Source organism: Harpia harpyja, chromosome Z (genome assembly GCF_026419915.1).
Source record: "Harpia harpyja isolate bHarHar1 chromosome Z, bHarHar1 primary haplotype, whole genome shotgun sequence".
NCBI classification, from domain to species: domain Eukaryota; kingdom Metazoa; phylum Chordata; class Aves; order Accipitriformes; family Accipitridae; genus Harpia; species Harpia harpyja.
The window spans coordinates 3,562,269-3,585,983 of record NC_068969.1 but is presented as its reverse complement, the minus strand read 5'-3'; the positions used below and the strand labels follow the sequence as shown (position 1 = coordinate 3,585,983).

The window sequence follows — 23,715 nt, the reverse complement described above, 5'->3', positions numbered from 1 at the left end:
TCAATGAACACTAAAGTCTTATGAACACTAAAATGGAAATTTAGTTAGTACTTGTGCTCTGTGAAAAATCCTTGTCCAAAGCATAAAGGAGAAGTACAGTACTTCTTTAGTCTTCTTCTGATCCTACCTCCTACCAAAAGTAAAGTTAGGTTCCCAGGTTAGCCTCAGGAAAAGGGAAGGCTGGTTCATTTATTTAATTTTAGAGGAGGGTGAATATTAGTTCTCATTATTATGTTATGGGACTAAACTTCTTGACAGCTGGCATTAGACATCATCCATCAGAAACACACTGAACAGTCTTTTTAGAAAGTGGCAATAAACTCCTGTAGACAATAACCAAGAGGAGCAGGTGCTTAACATTATTTAATCTTATCAGAGAGAACATGCATTTGCCAAGTCTTACTTTTATTACTGATAAAGATGGAAACAAGCAGGAGAATGGAGGAAAGTCAATAGAAATTAAGATAACATCAAAACAAGATTTAAAAAGATCCAAAATTATTCTGAACTCCAAATGTCGCTGGATAGCAGAAGCTAGACACATTACATGTAATACAATTTATGTTCACTTTGAATCTGTTCTATGCTGCCACATGAAGCAAGAAGGCATTAGCAGGAACAGCTGTGCTGCCTTCATTCCCTTCACTCATCCTTCCACGGAAATAACTGCAGTTACAAGATCTTTTGGAGTTACAAGTTTGGGTTTACGAGACTTTTGTGTATTCCTGCTCACAGGTAAGGGTACAATTGCAGTATAAGATATACCATGTTTATATATCTGAGGGATAGGATCAATCCCAAACTATTTGACTTTCAAAACCAGAATCACATCGTTCATTTTTATCTTAGTTATCAGACTTCAAACAAACCAATCTCATGAGAATTTTATGCCATCCCATCAAAACTTGAAAAGAGTTTGGAATCTCAAACATATTTTATGTTCAAGTTATGTGTTCTTTTTCTTTACATGAATAGCTAATTAATGTTATCAGCTTAGGTTTCAATTTATCTCTTACCTACAGGACATTTATTTTAAATGTTCTTATCGGAGCAAACCAGAAAAGATCTTTACATTGGCAATCTCTTCAGTATGGTGAAAACACTTCTATTTTCCTACTATAAATAACTTTCAATAAGTTGCACTCTGACTTCTTCAAACAATTCCTAATAACTACCTCGAGTCTGAACTTTTGAAAGTCATCAAACAAATGTCCTTCTTTAAGACAGACATAAATGGATACCCTACAGCCATGTGTCACACAGACTGCAAGCCTTTTTTGCTCTTCTAAAACAACATAGGAAATCTTTCAAAAGAACACAGTAATTTTGGGCGCTCAACTTGAGAGACTAAATAGGGTTTCAGAGCACTGCTGCTCAGCATTTCCTAGAAAGCAATCCTTTTTGTTGAGAATAGACACTTGAAATCACAAATCTCTTTTAACAATATTAGCTTGTTTTATATCTCACTAATAAACCCTATTTGTATTACAGCTAGTGTCCCAATGATGCTTCTCTGGCAAGAATTAGAAATGCCCATTACTGTGTGAAATTGGTTAGTGGTTTATAAAGAGGAGTAAGTATAGAGTTTTAAGGTGAAATTACATTACATGCAATGTAACCAAGTGGCCAAGCTGCCAAGCAAGATTGAGCAGTCCCAGTGTCCTCCATGCCACAGGGACTTCTGCAGGATCTGCAGCAGGGCTGCTAGCTGATCTGGCTGTTGGAGAAGTCAGCTAACAAGGTATTAACTAGATTGCCTGAGACCCAGCCAGAGTCATGTGGCAGTGGATAGCTGAGACTGCTGGACAGCAATGCCACTCCTCACCTGTGACAACCTCCTGGATTCTCCTTCCATATGACTCAAGATATCTGGTATGTAACCTCTGGCTGCTGTCCATGTAAAGACTGTGCTGGATAGCTCACAGGACCAGGAAAGCTGGCCAGCCTGCAGTGTGGTAATTAATAAATATTTAGGCATTTTCCTTGGTATTGTAGGAACATAGTTTGGGGATTATCAAATGAATGTAAGAGTGTTAATAACAGCAGAGGAGAATGTCAACCAGCACTGCCTCAGTAAAAAAGCACACCACAACTGCCAGTACTAGCTGACGTGCGTGTGAAGAGAGAAAGATGAAATGGGTCTGGGAAGAGCTGGCTCCTCTTACATTGTTTATGGTGTTAGTCACGATTCAATGTTTTAACCTATTCTAACTATTTTCATGGCTTGTTTATTCCTTAAGATAATTGGTTTCCCCATGCATTCAACTGCTGTGATACGTGCATGAAATCTGTAGTATTAGTAGCACAGTGTTTGAACTCTCTAACACAGGTGTCTTGGCTATGTGGGTGAGGCTGATGTAGTTGCACTATGGGCGCATAATGCAGGTCAGAAGACATACTCAAAATGCTTATGGGCGACTACTTCAGTAAGGTACGGTTTACACCTTTACTTCTTTCCAGAATCCTACTGGATTAAAAGGATGCTGCTGAGTGGCACTAACTGCCCTGGCAAGGACAAGAAAACTAAAGACTTGGTACACCTGCCTCCATGAAGGAGGGATCAAGAGAAGCCACTGTTTGGTTGTGAGGGACCAGGTTAGAGGCCTTTCTCCAGATCATGAGACTACACGTCTCATGCAGTCTCCCTAGGCAGTCTGCAGAAGAAACACAAAGACTGGTGAGTGCTAAAGAGATACTTTCACTCATTGAAGGAACGGCAAGAGGAAACACATTGAGCTGTACTGCATCATTTTCCTCAGAGACTGGCAAAGCCTACCAAGTTCAACAATGAGCAGCGTACCAAAACAGACTGACAAATACTGGAGCCCCCTGGGTCTGTTTGTCGGTTCCGCTCAAACAAGCTGCCTTGGCTGGTATTTGAGAACTCTCCCTTTTTGAATGAGATTTCTGAGTTATTGGAGAAAGTTGATAGAGTTCCCTTCACCCTGAGCTCCTCACACATCTAGAGGGTATGCAGTGATCCATGTGGGCATAGTCTATTTCCTAGCACTGGCTATGTGTGTCAGAATTGCACTGCACTGTTGCTACATGCCCATGCAAAACAACTGGTGATTTCCAGAAGCATTGGACAGAGTTACTGTGCATGTATAAGCCAGCTGCATAGCTGTCAGACAGACAGTCCATGTTCCACAAAGTCTGCACAGGCGCAGACTCACACATTTTTGTCTGCAAATTTCATTCAAAAGTACTCTCGCCCTAGAGTAAGATACTGGTGCCACTTTGGAAGAATTACTCACACATCTGTACTGGACACTTGCTTCCTTTTTTATACCACTAGCTCGTTCTTGAGTTAGGATGACAAAGTGGCAGGGGGAAGAGAGATTTCCTTTTCCAAATTGCTGCTGCTGCTTTTCCAGCCACTGCTACAGGACTGGAGAGTGTGGTGACCGGGTAATTATAGGGTAAGGATTGAAGAGACTTTTAAAAATTGATTTTCTTAGCACACAGAGAAAAACAGTGCTGGCTTCCAACGTGCTTTTAACATTAACTTTTACTGGGATATGTGTGCACTATGGTGTTTGTTTTGTTTGGGGTTTTTTCAACATATGAAATTCTTTATTAATAACTTTATATAGACGTTAATAAACCAGCAAAATGTGAGACACTGTGCTAATAGGACCATACAATCACCATCAGTAGAACCCAAGTCAAAACAGGAATACATAATACCTGCTTACTCTCCCAGTGAAAATCAATTCCCTTGTAGGTGCTTAATTGCTTTTCCCCTCTCCCTCCTGTTCCGCCAGCTAAAATTGATTTTAGAACTGCTTTTGTAAGGGCTCTCCCATTTATCAGGCACACATGGCCAATTGAAAAGAACATCAGTAGAACAGTCAGTCTGTTCATAATATGTTTTGTTGGTGGGCTACAAATATCACATTTGGGGTTAGAGTTAGGTCCCAAAATAAACTGAAACTGAAAATTCATTATGGAGGACTTCAATGTCTTGCAAGGATACAGCTTTGAAAACTTCAGAAGAGGACAAAAAATACTTTAGCACATTTTTGCAAAATGATAGTGTCTCACCCTCTCCCCAGGAAATTAATCAGAGTGTAATCAAAATACATTTCCAGCTGCTGAAGTTCACTTCCTCCCTTGTAGATTTTTCTCACATAAATCGAACCTCAAATTCAAAGTCATGTTAACTAGACAGCTGTTCTCGTAAGCTCATGAAGTGGCAGAATCTGCACTTACCTCTATTGTGCTTTCTGTAGTCCTGCTTGATGGGACTTTCTTATACAGAGATCACACATATGTGAGAGAAAAAAAAACCACAACCCCCCTGTAGCTAATATTTACTACAAGTCAAGCAGAAACTTCATAAGTGACAATGGAATACATACAGTCCTCACTTATTCAGAATTATGACTTTTCCTGGGGTATTCCCACCCTGCAAACAGGGATCGATGGAGCTTACCAATCTAAAGTGAGAAAATTCATGACTCGAGATAAAGACAGTTTCATAGGTAAAGCAACAGTTGTGTGCACAATCAAAATAAGGAAGTCATTCACTATATGCTATTGGTAGGCAGATGTTTAGCCACTTCAGGAAAGCAGGGCTTCATCATGCATAACAGTTACTTGGGAAGACAAATGCCATAACCCCAAATGTCTTCCACCCCTCTTCCTCCTTTCCTCCAGCTTTTATTCCTGAGCATGATGTCATATGGTATGGAATATCCCTTCGGTCAGTTGGGGTCGGCTGTCCAAGCTGTGTCCCCTCCCAACTTCTTCTGCACCCCTAGCCTACTCACCGGCAGGGTAAGAAACAGGAAGTGTGAGAAACAGAAAAGGCCTTGATGCTGTGTAAGCGCTGTTCAGCAATAACTAAAACACCCCTATGTTATCAAAACTGTTTTGGTCTCAAATCCAAAAAACAGCACCATACCAGGTACCATGAAGAAAATTAACTCTATCTCAGCCAAAACCAGTACAGTAAGAAATGAACAACAATTACAGCTGCAAGGAAAACACAAGGCAGGCAGAATGTAATTACCCAGGTTGGAATATGGCCAGAACACCACAGCTAAAAGTTCTTGCTCTTATGAAAGGAACAACAAAAACTACTTGCACCACAGCAGCCAGGCTCTCTGGTTTTGCTTTATCTGAACTACAGCACCTCCCATGGCACTGTTTCTAGCACTGTAGTAGCCACAGGCTGGTATTGCTCCTAGTGAACTGGTCCCCATTGCCTTTTGATGCTTATTGCCTTAGGTATGAAGACTGAGGAAAGAGCCAAATTGATTCAGAGACAAAACCAAAACCATATAGGTAATTTAAAGGGACACACTGTCAAACTGCAAAGCACAGCACCATTGAAACAGGTGGCTGCTGAGAATCGGGATTCTTCAGGTGACTTTAAAAGTTATTTGAACATCCTACTGGAGGAAAAAGCACACTAGAGTAATAAAAAGAAGCATCAAAATATTGAAAATACTGCACTATTGAGCTAGAACTAACTAATTTGTCTAACTATACTGAACAGGCATTACAAACACACCACTGAATATAGTGACAGTGCCAGAAGAAAGTGCAAAATGCCGGTAGGCTCCTAAAATGGCACTAAGTCCATTAAATGGCTCTGCATACTAAAACCACAGTTAAGATTTTAATATTTGTAATTTTTTAACTGATGTTAATGCCTGACACATGGATGAGGGTATCCTAACTCCAGAAATAGTATACCCAATTACCAGAAGAAGATGGCAGAACTTCCACTGTGGAAGATTTTGTCCTGATAATTCAAATTTAAAGCCTGAATTAAATCACTGACAGTTTTTAATCTCTTTCAAAAGATATATTTGTATGTTTGTTTTTTAACTGTGAATATTTTTATCATTCATATGAATGTCTAGTATTGCTTTGAATGTTACTCAGTTCTTCACCTCAACAAGTTCACACAGCACAGCATATGTGTTCTCTGGTGAAAAAAAGATGGCCCTTTCACAGATTTGAGGACTTCCTTTCCAAAGTTCTGTTTAAAACCTTCTGATAGGAGTGATTATGTTAAGTTGGTAGCTTGTTAGAAGATAAGTGGGGGATGACATTACCTTGAAGCAGTCTTTCTTTCTAGAGAAAGATCGAAGTTTTGTTTTGCTGAATAACACAGAACTCAACAGAGACTCCATTTCTTGTTCTGCTTTCAGCTATCTTGCACTTTATAGAATGTTTCCTCTGAGCTGGTAACAGAAATATTCCTTCTTGCTTCTCTTATTCACACAGCTCCACCAAATAGTGCCATAGTCCCTTGAATTTAGTTCCTAGAAAATCCCCTTGGCTTAGAAAATCAGGACCTATGCATAGATATGTACTTGGTGATACTCCCCTTCTTTCAGCAAACTAGCTTGAAACAGAAACTCTTATATTTACCCTCAAAGATTATAAGCTTTTGCATCACCTGCCTTACTGTATCTTAAAAAAAAAAAAAAAGATGATGCATTGAGAGAACAACTTGATTTCTTTTCTGTAGTGATGTCTAACTTCTTGAGGTGTGAAATCTGGAGGCAGATTTGTCAGGTAATAGTCATGCATTGGACAAATACTACCTTCATCTTCAAGGTACACTATAAACTGAGGGCTTGGATATATAGAAGTGTTACAAGAATGAGAAGAGGTTTACTTTCCTTTCATAGGGAAGAATCCTTCCTCTCAGAGGAAAGTATAATGTTGCTACTTGCCCCCTTTAAACCTATTTAAGAGCGTGTGAAGGATGGATCTTGTGTTTATACAGTCATCCTTCCAGGGTTTAATTCTCCTCTTTATGAGCAAGAAACCAAACCTCATTCACACTAAGCAATATACATATAGAAAGCCTAAGATTCTGCTCAGCAAGTCATACTGCCTCAATGCAGCAAGATACCCGTTGCGCAAACAGGAGAAACACGCTGATGAGGTTCAATTAAGTGGTATAAAAGAACTCACTCAACTGACTTAGTGCATTTCTAAGCACATTTCCCATGGACAAGATCCAGTAACCCCCAAAGAGTGCAATGATTAATGAATTGAGTACAAAGTCCTTTGGATTTCTCAAGTTCTCAAAATCTGAAACAATCAATTCTGAAAGATTTTTTGAAAAAGAGAAAAAATATTATTTGCTATAGACTAGAATGGTATGCACAAGCCCAGTTCCTGGTACAAGTGCCCTGCAATCAGAAAACTATGTATTTCAAGCAGTGTGTTTTGTGTGCCTCTACAGAGAAGAATGGTATAAGGTCTCACTAATTCCTTTGTGCTATTCGCTGATAACTTAAGAAGCCGTTTAAAGGTGAAAAAACCCTATAAGGAACTGCTCTCTTCTTTGCAAGACATACAGGAGTGAGTTCACCCTGTGCTCCATCCATACAGTCTGTGAACTAGCTTCTCTCTTCAGGATTTGTGGTGTTGCAGGCAGCACAGTGGTACTGGGGCCATGTGAAAATATTGCCATACAACAAGGCTATGTGAGATAATGTGTTTCTGTGTGAGAAGATGTCTTCCTAGACAGCAAGGTGCTGCTCTTTCCAGAAAAGCACCCAACACACTGTTCTGGTAGGAAGAAAAAAAACATGCCTAGTCCCAGCTTAATTTGACATGGTTTGCAGTATGAAAATAATGTTCATTGCATTTTAAATATAATCTCTTTAGCTAGCATCAGTAAACTGTAAAGACCAGTCTTAATGCTAGAATCCCTGATGGTTTGAAGCAGTGTGTTGAAGAAGGAAATTTTGAAAACTTTTTTGGATAACAGGAAATGTTGGCACTGCCACCACCTTCACAACTATTGTCCCTGATGAAACTGGCTTTTGCTACTTCCTCAGCCATACAACGCCCCCCTATAGTCTCTTTTCTCCTTCAGTTGAATGCTGTGATGAGAGACTCAAATCTTTTGTCCCTGCTATACTTAGTATCTGTCCTTGTATGCAATAGTTTTCTTTCCCTTCCAGATGTTATCAAAGTCCAATAACTGCTCTTGAGAGCCAAGACAGATGTAAGCTATTTTTTAAAACACAATTCAAGCCAACTTTCTTTCTTTGAGATGTAAAAATATAACGAAACATTATGAATGCCTTTTAATGCTATAGAAATGCAAAAATAAGTGCTATAATAATCATTAGATTATTTATCATCATCTGTCAAGGCCAAACCCTAGCTCTAATAGCAACCACCATGGCTAGGCTCCAACGCAATTATTATCAGGGACCTGTTCCAAAGACCATTGTCAAAGTCAGTGAGAAACTTTTTCCCGCTGAGTTCAGGCTACTTTGGATCAGGCTCCAAACTGCCTAAGCCTGCAGAAGCTGCCTTCGGTCATCCCAAAGCCAACATTCACAACATAGAGGTTGCTGTTGGTGGAGATACTTCAAGACAGCAATTTCCACAGCACTGCCTGGGCAAATTTGGCCAGCCAACTTTAAAAAATAGCTAAGTACTTTCCTTTGTTACCTCTTGTTGCTGTACCCCTTACTGTCACCTTAACAGTTGAGGTGATGCTGATCAGTCTCAGTATTGTCGTTTGTGCTTGAGGATCCTTCAAACAGACAGTGACTATTAGTTGCCCTGGCAGGTCAGAAATGCATTGCAGCTTCGACAGCAACTTACGAAAAAACAGCAGCAAGACCTTTTATTTTCCCAGCTTCTCTACTTCATGCTTGAATAAGATAGGGCATAAGGAGCACAAGTTAAATTGTAACAGCTAAAAACTTCCAAATCAAAACCAAGTTTGCCAAAGCAATATAAAGTTTTCATTGCTGTTTGACTCTGTGAAAAGGGAGATATGGGTAGCCTTAGTAGTGACACACATTCCTGCTGGTTTTAATCAACAGATAATTAATAGCAAATTATAATCATAATAGCATATTTCATCCCAAAGGCTCCACGAGCTCTTGATAAAAAGTTGGCCAAATGCTGTACTTAATTATACTCATGCAATCGAGCTCAAATGAGGGTGGATGTCCTTTAACCTCTGCAATGCAGCCACTTCCAAGAAGGAACATAGCACCTGGTCATCAGAACACACTGCTCCATGCAATGAGAAAGGGCAGGAAGTAAAGACTCTCTGAAAAAGTCAACTGAAACACTGGGGTATACTTAGCAGTTATTAGATAGGAACTGGGTGAGGGAAATTGAGTTAGTCTTATGTTAGCTAGTACAGAGAGAATGCTATGGGATCTTGCATCAAAAATGCTAGCCAGAACCTTAAGATTCAGCTGATACATTTCCAACACTCCATAGAAGCACCCTTCTGCTCAGTAAGTAATGTCACACTGTGCAGCACCTGTGTGATTACATTTCTTATCCAAGTCCTGGCTAGCCATAACCTTGCTAAGCTTTTGAGATCTGACGACTTAAAACCAAAAGGGTAATGACCACAAGCCTTGACAATTTAGCAAATTATTGGCAACAAAGGCTACTGCAGGATATGGTGCTTGAATATGGTACATTACTCAGTGCACGATCTTTATTTGCTGAGAGTTAGTTCCTATCTGATATCTAACTATCAAAAGCTGCAATATAAAAAAAAAAAAAAAAAGAAAGAACCCCCCCCCCAAAAAACAACCAACACTGACCACGGGGATGTATTTTCCTTTTGGCAAAAAAAAAAGCAGTATAAATGCTACCTTTTGGAAAGATTACACTCTGGAATTGTTTAAGCAGTTGACAAATAGAATGATCAGAGCAACAGTCTGTTTATCGTGTCATCTAGAATAGCATTAAAATTACAGCACTGTAGCTTGTAAGGTTTAGCAGTATTAAAACTGGTGCAAATACAGTGACAGCAATAGTTCTTAAACCTGCCAAAACAAGTACTGAGTTGTTCTGTACTTATCAGTGCAACTGTCTTCTTCCTTCAGGCCTGCAGAGAACAGCTTCCAGTTTACGCTCATTTTCAGTTTCCTCAACTGAACTAGCATGTTTAGGGCTTCAGCCCTCAAACCCCTAATATCAACTTTTTTAGATTGCTAAAACAGTGCCTCAGTAACATTTGTTGCCAAATGCACACTGTTAGACTCTCCAGATTAGCCAGGTTACACTAAATTCCTGGAAGTGACAGTTTCCCACTGGCAAGCTTGTCCCACATGTAAATCTTGGGTCTCTTCTCAGAACCGACTAGAGTGTGGGACGCTCCAGACTTACGCCCTTCTTTCTCCCAGAGATGCCTACATTAGCACGTGCAGCCAAGCCCATGCTCACCCAATATGTCCTTCAGGGGAGTCAGCACACAGTCACACCCCTAGGGAGACAGGTCTGTGCATCCAGGAACCATACATTCAACAGATTCCCCTAGATACGTGCTTCTGACTCATCAACTTGCCAACACAGCAGGCGAAGCCTAGCACATTTATAAATAATCTGGGGGAAACTCGGGGGAAACCATAGTTTTCCTCCCTCACAGGAGCTTCTTTAAACAGGAGCTCCCTTTCCTTAGATGTTTGTAAGGAATTCTGCGGCATGTAACAGCATTAAAAATCAGATACTCACTAAGTTCAATGGACAGACAGAGGTCTTTTTGTGTCGGTACCAAGAGCAGTACGAGTGTCAAGAGCACCACAAGCTTGTGCAGCCTGTGCTGAAATCCATGCTGTACTCTCATGGCTTTGAGTTTAAAGTTAGCTTGGACACATCTGCATGCCTTGTAAGTCAGTATAACTGCAGCCCCCCAAATCTCTGAGTTATGATGGAACAGTAGCAGATCTTTTTCAAGTCAATGAACTGTAGCATGACATCCAATTTTAAGTAGAACTTTCCACTGGACCCTGTCACAGCTCTCCTGGCAGCTAAAGCTTAAATAGTTAGAGATTATGACACTGCCTCCAAAACAAATCACAGACTTGTTCCTTTCAAGGGATGCAGTCAGGAAAAAGCTGTAGGTAGGAAGGCTGAGGAAGGCAGGAAGTATGGGTTAGCATTTTGGCTCTGTGATACTACAGCACCAATTTCCAAGCATATTGGATCAGTAGGGTAATTTTAACTTTCCAAATCTCTCATGGACCGTAATCAGATCAAACCGAATTGAGGTGAATTTGAAATCTACTGTCTTAATACAGGTGGACTGCTGAAATGTAGATCACACGCAGTGGCCAGCAGCTCATGAGCAACAATTTGGGAACCACTGTGCTAGGGCTTGCTCTGCACAGTGTTGGCTATTAACAGAAATTGCCACAGAATTTATTCTCTTAATATTGAGTTACTCTGCAAAATTGGAGCTTTCCAGTAGAAAGAAACACATCTCGGCTAAAGCACCTCATTCAAAAACGTGAGGAAAAGTGGTACAAAATCTTCTACCTGCAGCTGCAGATGGCTAATTTATGTAGCTACTTTTCAGATGGTGATTTTGACCTTACCAACGCAAATTGTCATGGAGGCAAAAGACAGCCAACCCCACTGCCTTGTAACCAGTGCAGAGGAAACCTAGACAGTCACACGGCCACAACATGGCAGGTCACCCACAGATGTCTTACCAGACAATGCCAATGGAGTGGGGAGGGCTGTAGCCTCTTCTGTACTCATGGCACATCCATGCCCAGAGAAAGGTAGCTCTCCTGTTTAAGATCCAGCCTCAAGTTAACTGAATAGTCAGTTAGTACTCCTCTGGCAACAGGTCTCAATAACTGAATATATAGTATGTTTTTAAAAAGCCAAGTCAATCAGAACCAATACTTAGCCTAAGCACAAGGACAATGGGACCATGATGAAGACAAGGGCTAATCAAGTGCTAATCAGTAGCAAAATCTATAACCCTGAGCAGTAGTTTTTCATCGACACTGTATAAATTAGCTAGAATATCATTAGCTATTACCTTTTCAAACCACATGGGCAAAGAAAATTCCTGATTATTATGGTGGATTACAGGACAATCCAATTATTAGTCTCAGCATAAATACTCCTTGTAATTAATGGGCAACAGTGTTAAACTCTGCTAGCATATTTTCCACATTAAAAGTCACAAGCAAGTCACTGAAGATTTTGAGCAATCTGGCAAGCCCTGCACAATAAGCTGGGTTTCAAAATGGTAATTAGCCAATTCTATGAGATGTATCCTTTCTATCTGCAAGTCCTAGTAACAAACATCAGTGTTTATATTTCTATTGCTGTACGATTATCATGTGTTAAACGTTAGTTCGCACATCATCCTTAAATTCACATAAAGCAATGTAGACATTAAGAAGACAGACAAAGATTTGGGATGGGTTCATAATTCACCGACAAGGTAAACGATAACCAAAAATCCCCTCCGGACCTGCTTGGGAGGAAGAGGGGACTAGGTCTTCCTGACTTGACAAGTGTATGACAGGGCAATGTACACTGCTGGTTTTGTTACCAGTTTTGTGTATCAATCATAAGCCAACAGACGCTAGCAGACATTGTGAATGTTACTTCATCTTCTACACAACAAACGCTGTGCTTTAATGCAGTGAAATATATAGAAAAGACACAGGGCTGACTCTTCAACTACGCCGATGGCTACTTGAATCCTGCCGCAAAAGAAACCAGCTTACCTTGAAAACCTCTCTAGAAGGTGTTCTTTTGGTTCAGTCCTCTGGCCAGTTGTCACTGCCATCCACTCATTTCAGAGAGTCACCTGGGAAGTCAAAGGAGCCAATGTTTTCTTCTTCTAGCTGTTAACGTTCATTGGATATCTGGGATGCGTCTGTCCTTGGTGGAACACTGTATGACACGGGAGAGCATCTGCTCAGCGATCCCTGGGACAAGGCAGTGTTGCTCCAAGGTGTTACCGCTGTGGTGGGCTCACCCCACTCTTGCCCCTGCTGGGGAGCGTGCCCTCAGAGAGAGACGGCCAGGGGGTTCTGACTGGAAATCTTACACCGAGAAAACGTCAAACTGAGAAGGATCCCAGGAAAGGGGCGATTCTGCCCAATTCTTTTCCTACACTTAGGCGTTTCTGAGGCAGTTTGGAAACATATCTACGTTTCAGCACTTTGAAAACGCAGTTCTAAGCTTTCGTGTTTGAAATACCTTTCCACTTGGAAACACACACCACTCAAACTCGGTCAGAAAAACTGCTAGTTTTTCTAGCAGCTCCCCAGACTTGCCGTTCTTAACTTCTTTGTTCAACTTTTGTTAACTCAGGCCGAGGGGAAACCCGCAATCGCCAAACTGCTCAGGGGGAACCGATCTCCGGCACGGGTCTGCCTGACAGGGTTCTGGAGCCTGCCCGGAGACGGACGAGGGGGGAACGAGCGCGTTGGTAAGAGGCGTCGCCTCCACGCAGAGCGATGGGATCTCAGCCTGCGGCCGGGCGAAGGCGGGTCAGGCCTGAGAGGAGAGCCGCGGGGGCCGAGGGCCGAGGGCCGGGGCCGGGGCCGGGGCCGGGGCCGGGGCCGGGGCCGGGGCCGGCCGCCGCCTGAGGGCCCGACCGCCGGTCCCTCTCCTCAGGGGCGGGCTGGGGGCGGGGCGGGGCGGCGCGCGGCCGGCCCCGCTGCTGCGCGGCCGCTGCTGCGTGGGGAGGGCGCGGCGGAGCGGCGGGCGCCGAGCTTTAAATGAACATTACTATCGCTCGGGGAGGGCAGCGCTGGTGGCTCGGGCCGATTGGCAGCGGCAACTCTTCTTCTTCTTCTTCTTCCTCCTCCTCCTCCGCCACGGCGGCAGGTAGGTGTCCGCGTTTGAACGCAAACTTCAGTCCTTCCCCGTGCTCGGTTCGCGGCCGCCGCGGCACCCTGAGGTGAGGTGAGGTGAGGCGAGGCGAGGCGGGCGGCGCTCTCCTGCCCCGCGGGGGGACGCGGCGGTGCCCCGCGCCCTTGGGCGGGCTGCTGCCGTCCTGGCGGGACGCGGTCGCGGGGGGACGCGACCGCCCATGGGGGAAGGAGGCTGAGGCGGCGCCGGCGGCGTCTCCTGGGAGGGCGGCGGAGCCCCGAGGGGAGAGGGCCCCGCGGGGGCCGCTGAGGTAAATCGCCCGCGGGGGCCGCTGAGGTAAATCGCCCGCGGGGGCCGCTGAGGTAAATCGCCCGCGGGGGCCGCTGAGGTAAATCGCCCGCGGGGGCCGCTGAGGTAAATCGCCCGGGAAACGGCCGCCGGCGGTCGCCTGTTGCCGTCGCGCTGGTGGCGGCTCCGGGTGCCGAGGAGGGTGGCGGTGACACTTCGTTTCTTTCAAATGCACGGGCGGTCGCTGCTGAGATCCGTTCAGGCTTCGTCTGTCCGTGCGTGCGTTTGTAAAGGCACGGTTGTCGCTAGAAACGAAGAAGGGAGAGCGGAGGTCTGCGTGACCTGCTGGGCATTCCTCGGCTCTCCGGGGGAACGCCGAGCTCTCGGTTCAATGGAAATCTTAAACAGCCTCATCCTAATAAAAGTTATTTCCAGAAGGTGGAGTGTTTTATTTTCTTTCGTTTAATATTCAATGCGTTCCAATGCTCTGTTAGTCTGCAGCAGAGCATGGATTTGAAAACATGAAGTGTCAGCCTAGTGCTCTGTTTCTAGCTTGTTGGTAATGGATTTAAAGATTTAGTTACAATTTCAGTTCCTGTATTACCTTTGCCCAGTTGCTTTAGAACTCGTTTAAACTGTATTTTCAACAGACATGAGTGAACTTTAAAGAAAATCAGGTCAGTCATAGATTCCGGGCATCAAACCCTTTTCAGGTCCCAGAAATAGCCACAGAAGTAGCGCGACCAATTCTTTTTTCATGCACAAAGCTTTTGATTTTTTATCTTGGAATTTCTGGCAGATACTGGAGCTCATCAACTAGATATTTTCAGCTTAGTTTATCGAAATAAACATGCTTTTTAAGCTTGCGTTCTTATGCAATTATATTGGTCTTCCCTCACTATGAGAGGTTTGCGTTTCTGATAGAGATAGTAGTTCTTAAAATAATAAAGTCAGTTTAGCACAAGCTTTTTCTTCTTGCATTTTTAGGGTTTAGATCTATGAGAAGGTGAAAAGGAAGATGCCTGTGAGGGAACGTGCATATGAGCTGTTATGGGGTAAAAAAATGTACTTGGATATTAATAAAAAAGGTTCAGAGAGAATGTTTTCTTTCTAATATTCTGTACTCAAAACAATGGGGATCTTAAGTTATGGTATGTCTTATAAAGTCTTGAAACAAGAATTGACAAATATTTATCTTGCAGTAAATGGGTCAGATGATAACATCTTCTACTGGATCTCTTAATTCTGTATTGGACAGCTTTGGTTGCTAAGTAGCTGTGAATTTCTAATCCCAAAGTAAATGATGTCATAATGACATCATCACGTCCTTTCACTCGATTGATTCTCATAAGAGAACAGTAATGAGATTTGATATACATGTCCCCTCTCTTTAATATTCTTCCTCTGCTTCAGGGGATTTCCTGACCTGCCTGGCAAATTCCAGTGAATCACGCTGAGCTCTAGTAAAAAGACGTTCCTTTTGGAGATGAGGTGGAACATTAAAGGGACAGTGGCTGATCCTTGTCGCTTCAAAATCTGAGGAACTTGGCAGCTTATGTTTTAAGTGTGGAGACCTAGATATGAAGGGCAGTGATTTAAAACTTGGAGTTAATAAATTCGTGTGCAGGTGCAAAAGTGACTTGAATTTCAGACACTCAACTTGAGCTGTTCAAATTGACTTTAGCTGGGGATCAAGTCACTTAATGTGTGTGAATCTAAATACTTCAGGTAGGGCAGGGGAAACAGAGAAAACATAAGCTGGTATCTTCCTTCAGTTGCCAAATAAATTTCAGTCCTAATGGTAAATGGATGAAATCGGTCAGAAATTGACATGTTAATACTGTGTTAAGAACTTATAGCTCAATATTATTTTTTCTTTTAACTAGGTAGCATAATTTAACCATTGATAAGTTTGAAGCATTTTAATATCAACACTGGCATTGTAGGGAACTCCTTGTAAGAGAGTTCTAAATCTTTAGAGTTTGTAGAATGTGTAAGAAATCACTGGTTTTTTGTTTCTTCTGAGGATAAAGGTACAAATGACGTCATTTGGTGATGATCAGGATGGACTGCTAGTTTTTACAGTTTATTTTTATCATGTGTGTGCTCATATGAGCATGAGTCTGCATAAATTTTACGCAGTTGTTTTCATGATAAATAGTAGTTTGGGGATAATGAATTTCTTCATACCCAATGAGTCCGAAATATTCTAGACAGGTCTGTGTGCGTTTTCTGTGCGTAAATCTTACTATTTCATGTGCATGTGGAAAATGGAGAAATGAAGCAATTATCATGTCTGCTTTATTGAACATGTAGTTTTGTTTGGTAAAGTTAAAAGCTGAGTCTGTCTCATAACATTCAGAGGCTGCATACACCAATCTCGCTTGATTCATGAATGTCGTGGGTTGCTAAAACGCATTTCAAAAGTAAACAATGATTTGTTAGCATGAACGAGTTGGTGGTTAATGTATTTACTGAAGATACTGACTGCTGATGTGATGCTTCTATTATTGCTAAAGTACTGCAGCATTGATGGCACTATTAAGTATAACAGAGTAGTAATTGAACCTGAGGACTGGGAACAAGTAGGAAGGTGGTGGGGGAAGATGTTTTTGACTGTATGTTTGAGTCTATTCACTATGTAAGTGCAATTGAAGCTACAGATGCAAAAAGGAAATTTCTAAATAATCTGTAAGAATTCTTCACTCATCATCCTATATGCAGTGACAAATTTCCACAAGCTTTAAATGCTTTCTGGGATGACTCAACTACGAACAAGTGATTTGGAAAAAAAATATTATCTCTGAAGAGAATCCTTGGTGACAATTTCTTTTCAAGTTATCTTAGGATTTTCTGCTTACCATGATTTCTTCTAACTCGTGCTTGCCTTGAATGTTGGAAACAAAAAATGAATTTGGACTTGGGGATATATCTGTGCCTTTCAACTGCATGTTAGATGGTCATCTGTGACATTTGCATGGTTGTGCTTTTAGTATGGTGACACATTTGGTTACATAAAATGCAGAAAGCAGTGCACCTCAAAGCCTTTCTGAATGCTCGTAATGGAAGGTTGATGCTGCAGTCCTGACCTCTTTGAACAGGCGATGACAGCGCAGACGTGGCCAAATAGAGAAAGACAGTGAACACTTTCACAGTCGTGACAGATCTCACTTAAAAGACAAGGTCAGTTGTTGCAGTGGCTCAGTAAAACAACGGACAAGGCAACGAAGTCTTTTGTTGTACAAATAGCAATAAGAAATGCAATCTTTAGATTTTTGCTATCTACCGCAAGACTAAGCTGCGTTCAGATCATGGGTGAATTATCTGGTTTCTGGCTTAAAAAACCCACAACTGATGTGCTTCAGAACTTCTAGCGACTGAGATATTTTGTTCCCTGCTTCCAGAAGCGTGTCTTTTGACTGTCAGTGTGAGGATAGCCAACGTTTCAGCCCCAACTTCTGCTTTTGTCTTAAGCTCTGTGTGAGAATAGAATGAAATACCAAGTGGATTATTGGATTTACTTTTTTTTTTTTTACTTAGATTTTCAAGGGGAAAATAATATCTATAAAATCTGAGACTTTCTCAGGCCACTTGTGTGAGCCTTTTATAAGGGCAACACCAGCAGTTGGATATTTGAAATGTGTTTTGTTCAGTCAGATTGGAAAGTAACCTGATAAGTAAATTCACCTACACCTGGATCTTCTTTACTGATGAAAAAAAAAATCTGCCAGCTGCATAAAGAGTGCTATTTACAGAATGCAGACAGGATTTGGTCCCTCATATACTAGGAAGTAAAATACTTAAAAAATACATTTTTGTATATATACTCTACCCTCCTTTCTGTTACGAAGGAATTTGAAGAAGGAAAGTCACACAGTGTAACACGAACAACAAATCCTTACTCTCCAAGAAACCCTTTGGGTTTTTTTCATTTTTGCACAAATGTATTTTGCAATAATTTTAATTGTTCAAGATCTGGCCAACATGCAAGCTTGTGAACACAGAAGATGCTGACCACGTCCACAACAGAGCTGATGTAATCTGCAAACCAAGGACAAAATGCTGCTGTCCGTTGCACTAGTGTAGCTGGAACAACATTAGCTTGAGAGGTCATGCTTTGGCTTTTTCTCCAAGGAAACAGACCCAAACCACTTACATTAACATTCTGATATTTCCACATTGCTACACTGATCAGGCTTAAATGTGCAGAAAAATGCCACTCTTTTAACAATAATTCTGCTTTGTATTGCGTTAATGACAGCTCTGTTACAAAAGAACCCTGTGGGTTACAGGGAACCCACAAGGTATAACAGGTACAAGTCCTTTGACTTCAGCTGTAATTGATGCAGTGCTTTCAGTAATCACTCTGGTGTCTCAGAAGTCCTGTGTTTGTCTTACTCTGTAGGAATTCCGATGTGCCACTGTTGTCTGTTTAAAAAAAAAAAAAAGCAAAAACAAAATAAAAAAAAAACCCAAACAACACCCAAAAAACCTTAAAAGAAATAAAATAAAATCCAGATTTGGGCCTTGCACACTGGTAGCTAACATTATCTATTAGATATGAAAAGGCTTTCTATTTAAGACTTAAATTAAGCATATTTAGGTATCAATTGTTCCAAAATCACTTTTCCACTCAAAATTATTTCTGAAAGAATTCATCATCTAAAAATAGAAGTTATTTAAGAATAATTGAGTGATTTAAGCTGGAAATTTTTTATTTTATTCCAGTTTTGATCTTTATATTTTAAAAGATGTGATATGTTGTTAGCAAACTTAATGCTGATTTTAGTCTGAAGCGCTGTCTTAGAATAATCTTTGTGTGAATTGAATCTTTTCTGTGTAAAATAACGATTGTTTTAATGTTTAATTAGAATGATGTTATCATGAAAAGCATGCAGTGAAAAATCAGTACTTCTGATACCAATTGTATTCATATGCTTATCAAGCAATGCCTACACAGTTGAGGTTCGTTCTGTAACTTTACCAAATTGTATAACAAGACTAAAATCTAGGCCAGAAGAAAGGAAGAAAAAGTCACATCAGAGGTGAATAAATACATCACAAAATTTTCTTTTGAAAAATATATGTTTTCAGTTACTGATTAATGTATTCCTTTCAATACAAATTAAAAATTCATAAGTAAATTGTCTCAGTCTGATCTTGAATTGTGCTTGTGCAAGAAATTCTGGTTTGGGGTTTTTTTTTTTCCCCTCCCTCTGAAGTAAAATGGGTAGAACTAAGCTCAAGATGCAAACTGTTTTCCCAGAGAAGTTTGCTCAGGTTTTCATCACTTCTGAGCAGTGGGTGTTGGAGGGGCAGGGGAGATCTTGCGCACTTTGTGCAATCACCTTTCTTCTTCTTACCTTGAAGGTAAAGGGCATGTACCACCAACTCTTCACCAGTCTGGGGGTTCTGCAATACAGCTTGGGAATTGGTTTGCTTGTTGGTAGCTTTTTGTTTGGATTTTTTCCTGGCTGAAATGTAGTGGAGATGGAGTCTGACAACTGATACAGTGCTCAAAGAGAAAATGTTTTTCTCTATCAAGGTGATATTGCTGTTTAACATATCTCTTAATTTCAGGCTATGACAACTGTTTTCCCGCTGTATGACTGTTTTCTCAGTGAGGCTGAGATGAAATGAGGCAGCTGTTTTAAAAACAAGTATCACAGGAATAAAACATGGCCTCCTGTTGTGGATACAACAAGGAGGGCACTGTTTAGTATTCTTTGCTTCCTCAATTGTTTTTAAAGGCTAATGAAAGCCTAAGGAGACACTCAGACAGTCATACTAGCACAAATCCCTATTATTGCTCTGATGATGAGCCTTGATGCTGGAAATTTTGCATGCTGCATCTTTGTTGACTTCTGTAAATGCTACAAATAGCAGGAAGGGATAGATAAAATGACACAGATGCTTTAATTATGATTTGATTACAGAGCAACCAGAGGAGTCTATTCTGAGGAATATGCAATTAGAGAAAATTCTGAGGACTATCTAACCTTCCGAAATTAAAATTAACTGGGATTATTTGAGCAGGGTTTTAACATTTCTGAAAGAATATCATTCCTCAAGGATCTTGCTGCTCTTGTGTAATAGATCCTCTCTGGCTTAGCAGATGGGTTTCAGGGTAACACAATGTCATCTCTTCAGCTGCGTCTACTGGTTTGCTTCACCCAGCAGTCCCATCTTAGTATTGCTTGCGGGTCATGTACAGGAGGGCGATGCAGAACCTGTATTTGAAGTGGAAGTAAGCAGCCATCCCTGGGCTGAAGCACAAAAAAAGGAAGAGCAGTTTAAGCATTCCTGGATCATCTCTCCATATCTTATCTGTGAAAACAGAGGTTTTTCAATCTCATGAGCAAGAAAATTAGAGTTGTGCAAACTTGTTATGCAGGTTCCAAAGGGAAGGCGTAGATGGAAAATTCCATGCCTTTTTCCTCTTGCAAACTATTTAATAGCAGAAAGCTATATGGTTAAATATGTTAAGCTGCTTTGTGGGCTTACTTGAATTTAATTCCGTTGATTTCACTAGCTGTCAAATATGAGCAGAATTCAGTATCTGTCCCAGAGTTGAAGAGCAACATGCTTTCAGCCTCAAATGTAAAGACACTTAAACCTTACGGAAGTTACATTCTCAAATAGTAATCATGCTTTCTTCACTTTCCTGAAATGAGTTCACCTATTTAGACAGGCAGCATCAGCTTGGAGACTGATATCAGGCACAGAGTTGATAAAACAATGAGTTGCACCTGTTACATGCATGAACAGCGAGGTGAGGGCACAAGCAGGTCAGGAGGCTTTCAGGTTGCAAACAGCACCATGTACACATAATGGTGACAGTAGCTGTGAACAGTGGTTTATTTGCTTTTCCTCAATGCTTAGCATGTCATTTACCAGCAGTGGAAGTTTATATCTTATTTTCTGTAGAACCTAATATTTAAATATTTATCACTAATGCTTGAAAATCATTCTTCAAGTGTAATGTCAGTTACTGTCCCTGAACTACCTCTGCCCAGCCTGAAAGAACAGGACCTGACAGCAGTCCTCCTGGGCTCCAGTTTGGGACGCAGTGTTTGCTTTGGAGCTGGAGTGTGGCAGCAGTGGAAGGGAGAAAGACTCCTACTTCAGTGAGCTTCATGAGACCTGCTATTCCAGCTGCTCATAGAGGCCATGTGAAACTGGGCTTTGTTGATCTTGATGCCTGGATGCTCTGTGAGTGGATAGGGGGTTGTGAGAGTGGCACCAGCTGGTTTCATTCTCCTCCCTGACGGGTCTGTTCTGAAGACTGACCTTGCTTTTGACCTTGCTTACCTTGAATAGCAATGGATACACCTGAACTGACACTGAATGAATGTGGCCAGCATAGCTGAGGATAGACAGTGTTCAAGACACTTAAAGAATTACTGTTCTTTCTGAACAGGTACTGAGCAAAATTAAGCTTAAGTGTAGCTAAGGATCCACTGGATTCAGCAGCCTGTCAGTCTCCGTTGTCAATTGTAAGGGCATTTTCTAGTGTAGTGCCTTCTTTATTTATTTTAACATCTTTTTAAGAGCCTTCAAACCCTCCAACTTCAAAGCATTTCTGTTCCTACTGACCCATGTGTATTTCACAGGGATAAAACCTCTAGCTAGCAACTTGGGGATGATTTGTCAAGGGTCGCTTTAATAAATTAGGTTATTTATTTTCTGCCTGAAATTCCCTGGTTGGTGACTAAGAGAAACTTTGTATTAAGCTGTGCAAAGCATAATGAGGTTGCTGTAATGCTTTGATGTGGAAATGCTTAAATGCTAAAAAAAAAAAGTGGTGTTATTGATAGAGAAAGCTTACTTAAAGTGTTTAGGGACAATTTATATAAACAAAATATAGATTATACTATAAAGATTATAGATTTTGATAATAGACCTTTAAAACTTTAATATTGGACATCATAAAAAGGTCAAAATCAAATTATTTTCTTGAACTGCTCTGCAGATAGTTACAAACTCAGTCCTTTTAAAAATAAAGATATATTTGATATCAATGATAGAGAAACTAATATTACAATAGATGTACAGTAAGATTTTTTGTTTCTTCATACCTGTTACAAAGCCATTCTTCATCAACAAACTTACTGAGCTGACTGTTAATTTTTCTGGAATTACAAGGCTATAGCGAATTTGAACTATGTTCGTCTCACTTAACGAAGATGGTTATATAAGAGTTGCTTCCCCTTAGCTGATCGGATTGTATTCCCTATGCCACTTCTTGCTTTCCATGTTGCTTCTAGATTAGCAAAACAGAGTTTGCTGTATTTTCTTCTTTTCTTCTTGTATCTGTTCTTGAGGCTTATTAGCACAAAGTAGCTCTGAGCCATGGCTTGGACACCAGAGATTCTGAAAGCCTCAAATAGCCGTAATAATGGAGTTGGATGAAGGATGCTGGTTGCCATGGGAACAGTGCATGTGCCACACAAGATAATGTAACTGCTGTAGTGCAGAGATCTGTGCTGCATATTGATTGCAAGATTTCTTGAATTTCTTATAAATTTTGTGCTTTGTGCTAGTGAGAGCAAGTGAGAGAAGCTTGTCAGCTGGACTAAATCCAGAGAGATCTTCCTAATTTGAAAAAAGTTGACTTTTGCAAGTGAGGGGAGAAGAATGGATCAGAACTACTTGAGAGTATTGTTAGGTTCACGGCCTTTCCTTCTTGAGCTGACAGTGTCCTAACAGTTGTGTTAAACCGGAGTTAATGAAGTATTGGAACTGAGGCACTATGGGTGAGTGCCCCGAGTTGAAAGTGACCATAGAAGGCCTTAGGAAACTGAACTTTTACCTATGTAATGTTTCATGCGGTGGCTTGTCACCTGGACGCTTGCACCCTATCACAGTTCCCCAGTGTACCTCTTCATTGCTGTTGTTGGTGTGCCACTGAAAAGTTCATTTTTGTTCCAGCTTGTTGAGGACAAATCTAATTAGTGGCATAGCTGTGTAAAATACTGTGATTAAGAAAGATCACACTCATTGACAGCCAAGAGGATGAGTACAGTATTGGTCATTTCACCAAGCTGGCAGAAGGTAAAACATGCAGGTTTTAATCTGGAGGAGTTCTGTGTGAACAGGACCGCACTTCATTCTGTTTTTTTTTCTGAGGTTGGGCTTCTTTTTTCTTCAGATGTATGAAAATCACATCTTTTGGAGTGGCAACATCTACCAGGATAGCATAGTATTAGTGGGCTGCTAGAGTTGTCTGCAATCTTGCACAGAGATGAATGAAGCAGGACTGGTTTTGCTATAATTCTGCAGCCTAAGTCTTCTGGGTCCTGGAATAACAACATAGAAACTCCAGTTATTGTCCCAATAGCCCAGATCCTCACTGGCATAATCCAGCAAAGGTCTATCAGTGGTCTACCTGGTGAAGCACTGCTTCACCAAAGGTAAGCCCTGGCATGTGATCTCAACAGAGGCTCATACTCTGCTTCAGGATCCTGCTTCCTTGACTCAGATGGGGTTTCTAGGCCATGTTTGTTCCTCGGTGAAAGGCAGCTGGGTCCACTATTGCTCAGAATGATTGTGCAGATGAGATAATGCAAATTAAAACTGTCTTTCTAATGGTGCCCCCCGGGAGGGGTGATGCCAGAAACTCTTGCTTGCCTTCAGCAGGATTGCTGGCAATTAGCCACTTGTCCTCTCTCTAAAGGTAAAAGTTGCAACTTCCCCAGTGCTAATGTTACTGAATCAAACCTGCTACTCCCCTCCTCCCAAGTTACATGTGGGGATACATACCCTTTAAACTTTTTCTTAGATCTGCTTTCCCAAATTTTTCACCATGAGGAGTTTGTGTCAGGACACAAATTT

General features: G+C 41.3%; 1 protein-coding gene and 1 long non-coding RNA gene across 2 annotated transcripts in view; both read left to right on the top strand.

The window, feature by feature from the left end:
* Positions 1 to 2,496: 2,496 nt before the first annotated feature.
* On the top strand, positions 2,497 to 8,655 carry LOC128137502 (uncharacterized). The gene is made up of 3 exons (XR_008233705.1): positions 2,497 to 2,677; positions 3,378 to 3,422; positions 8,564 to 8,655. It is a non-coding gene; the product is annotated as an uncharacterized LOC128137502 (long non-coding RNA).
* A 4,775-nt stretch (positions 8,656 to 13,430) lies between these two features.
* The window catches only part of SLC6A1 (solute carrier family 6 member 1), a 63,144-nt gene continuing 52,859 nt past the window's right edge, over positions 13,431 to 23,715 (top strand). Inside the window, exon 1 of the mRNA XM_052775970.1 lies at positions 13,431 to 13,608. The gene's annotated coding sequence lies outside the window, so the exon portion shown is untranslated. The remainder of the gene's footprint in view (positions 13,609 to 23,715) is intronic.